This window comes from Arachis ipaensis, chromosome B06 (assembly GCF_000816755.2).
Source record: "Arachis ipaensis cultivar K30076 chromosome B06, Araip1.1, whole genome shotgun sequence".
Lineage (NCBI taxonomy): Eukaryota > Viridiplantae > Streptophyta > Magnoliopsida > Fabales > Fabaceae > Arachis > Arachis ipaensis.
This window is the reverse complement of record NC_029790.2, coordinates 116,517,492-116,520,366: the sequence shown is the minus strand read 5'-3', so window position 1 is coordinate 116,520,366 and position 2,875 is coordinate 116,517,492. Positions and strand designations below refer to the sequence as shown.

Sequence of the window (2,875 nt, the reverse complement as noted above, 5' to 3'; positions counted from 1 at the left end):
CGCATCCGGGGCGGGTAATAACCCGCTCCGACTGGGTAGGGGTGGGCCGGGTACCCGCGAGTTCGGATACTCCTGCCACTCCTAGGAGTAGTATTTGTAAGGGACTCCGATACTTAAGTTAGCAAAGATTTAATGCAGGTTTATGAGTTATGGGTTGAGAGATACCTAAGTTCTGAGGAAGTATTTATGTAGTGGAAATAATGACTTAACCATCACTTTTGTTATTGATAATCTTATTATAATTTTAGACTAACAGAATAATTAAACCTTAATAATATTAGTGATAATCTTATTATAATAAAAATTTGTTAACAAAAATTTAAATACTTTTCCTTATAACTTCTTATGTTATGAATATCAACAAAAACCAAAACAAATACTTGTTGACAATTGTGCTAATTAAAAAAAAATTATTCCTAATTGTTCATTCTATATGATTGTTTAAAAACTGTTTTAAGTAAAATAATTTTTTATTATAGCTTTATACTACATATTAATAAAAAAAATACGATTAAAATTTTTTATTGATTAATTTTTAACATAATTTTTAAAAAGTCATAATAATATTTAAACAAAATTGCAACTCGCGCATCACGCGGCTTTTTTAAAGTTAATTGCAAAGCCATATTTTTACGTGTGTCTAAAATTGTTGTGTTTATCCTTTTGTTAAATCTATAATCATAACCTTATTGATTTTTACCTTATAGAATTTCTACACCGTTAACAATAATATTGATTTAATAGTTTGTAGCCGGGTGTAAATTGCATATAAATATATAATTAAATTATATGATAGTAATATTTCAATGTATAATCTGCATATTTTTAAATTGTGATTCTAGTATATATAATTAAATTCATGTTATTGTTAACATGTGTAATAATATTTTGGAATATTCTGAAAACCGAACCGGACCGGCCGGTTCAACCGGAATAACCGGGAACCGGTCACCTAGCCGGTCCGGGTAACGTCGAAAACCGATTGACAGAGAACCGGTGAAAAAACCGGTCAAACCGGCGGTTAACCGGTGAACCGGGAGAACCGTCCGATTTTTTAGCGATTTTATGATTTGCACCCTGAAAGGCCAAACGACGTCGTTTTGAAATTTTTTTTTTAAAAAAAAAAAAAAGAGAAAGGCGTAACACCCAGTGCACCCACTAACCCTAATCAGTTTCCCCTTTCCCCTTTCCAAGTGCATTCAGCAGCCATTCACCCACCATTGCCACCAAGCTCCAGATTTGAGAAACCACCGAGCCACCCACAGCCATCCACAGCAGCCGCGACCACCACCGCGTTCTGCTTCTACCTGAGCCCGCCTCGTCGTCGCCGAGCTCGCGGAGCCCGCCTCCTCGTCGCCAAAAGTCGCCGACACCGCGTCTTCACTCGCCGCCGGTAAGACTCTGTTCTTGACTTCTTGTCTTCTTGATTTATTTGCTGCCTTCTGGGCTTCTGGGTTCTGATTATGATTTATGAGCTCGCCTGCTCTATGGTTGAACTTGCTTCCTTATGAATTCTGATGATGATTTATGAGTTCTATGCTTCTTGATTTTGATTTTCTGATCTCGCCTCCCTCTGAACTTGCTGCCTTCTGATTATGAGTTCTGTGCTTGAATATGTTTTGCTGCTTCATGATGAATATGTTTGCTGAATATAATTTTTTATTTTGAATGCTGTATGAATTGATATAATCTTCTGGGTTCTGAATTGTTATCATTTTGAATTTTGCTATAATTGTTGGATGTAATTTGTAATTTGGATTTCTAGATTTTGGATTTGGATTCGCTTCTGAAGTCATGACAAATTCCTCGCCTAATTCAATCAATCATGTCATTCACAAATCCCTCGCCCAATTCAATCAATCATGGCATTCACGGACATGTTCCTGCATTGAAGTATTTTTTTTTGTTAATCTATGTAAGGCAGAGGTGTGCGTGCTCTGAGTCACAAAGGGTGTTGAACAGAACTTTGGAAAGGAGATTAAGGAAATGATGAGTGGGCACTCGAAAGAGAAGGTTATAGTTCATGACACTGCTGTGCTTGGCAGGCCAAACGTGTCTGAGATGAGTGTCAATGCTGCCAACAACTTTGGTGCTCAAGTCGTCATTGTCACAAGCAATCCTCAAGGAAGCAGAGATGTTGTCAATGCATGCAAAGCTAATGGAATTGCAGCCTTTGGTCCCATTTGGGATTCCTAGTTCTTCCATCTCTAATATATTGCTTCTTAATTTTGTTTAATATATTGTTGCTATGTGTTCTTGGTATGCATTGAAGTATTTTTTTTGTTAATCTCTTTATATGTTGTGTTCTCCTTGGCTACATAAAATCATTCTTGGTATGGTAGAAATTTCTAGAATTAGGTAATTGTTGAGAATATAGTTTAGAAAGTTTTTTATTTTTATTGGTACCATTTGTTTCTAAATAATGGAGATCCTGTCTTAATTATTATGAATGTATTATCTCTATTAGTGTTTTTACTGAGCATCTTAATGTATTCAAGGTTGGTATTTTTAAGAAACCTGTTAATATCTAATTTTGAGGTATAATACTTTTAGTCTCATGTTGAGGTATAACTTCAAAATTATTTCCATATTAAAATTTTTAGATTTAGAAATTATTAAATTTAAATATTGAAAATTATATATTATTTTTAATGATTTTATTTATATTTAATTAAACCGGTTAAACTCTGGTTGAACCCCGATCGAACTACTGAACCAGTGAACCAATTACCTCACCGGTTCATTGACCGGTCCGGTTCTCGCAACCTTGATTAATACACTTTGCATCTTTACCTTTATCATAGTGCGACCATAAGAGAAAGCATAAAAACAATTTGAGCCTTCACTCTTTCAAGGCCCAACTGCCCAAGTTATC

General features: G+C 35.2%; 1 long non-coding RNA gene across 1 annotated transcript; it reads left to right on the top strand.

Annotated features, from left to right (window-relative positions):
* Nucleotides 1,256-2,207, top strand: LOC110263504. The gene is made up of 2 exons (XR_002349282.1): nucleotides 1,256-1,393; nucleotides 1,766-2,207. It is a non-coding gene; the product is annotated as an uncharacterized LOC110263504 (long non-coding RNA).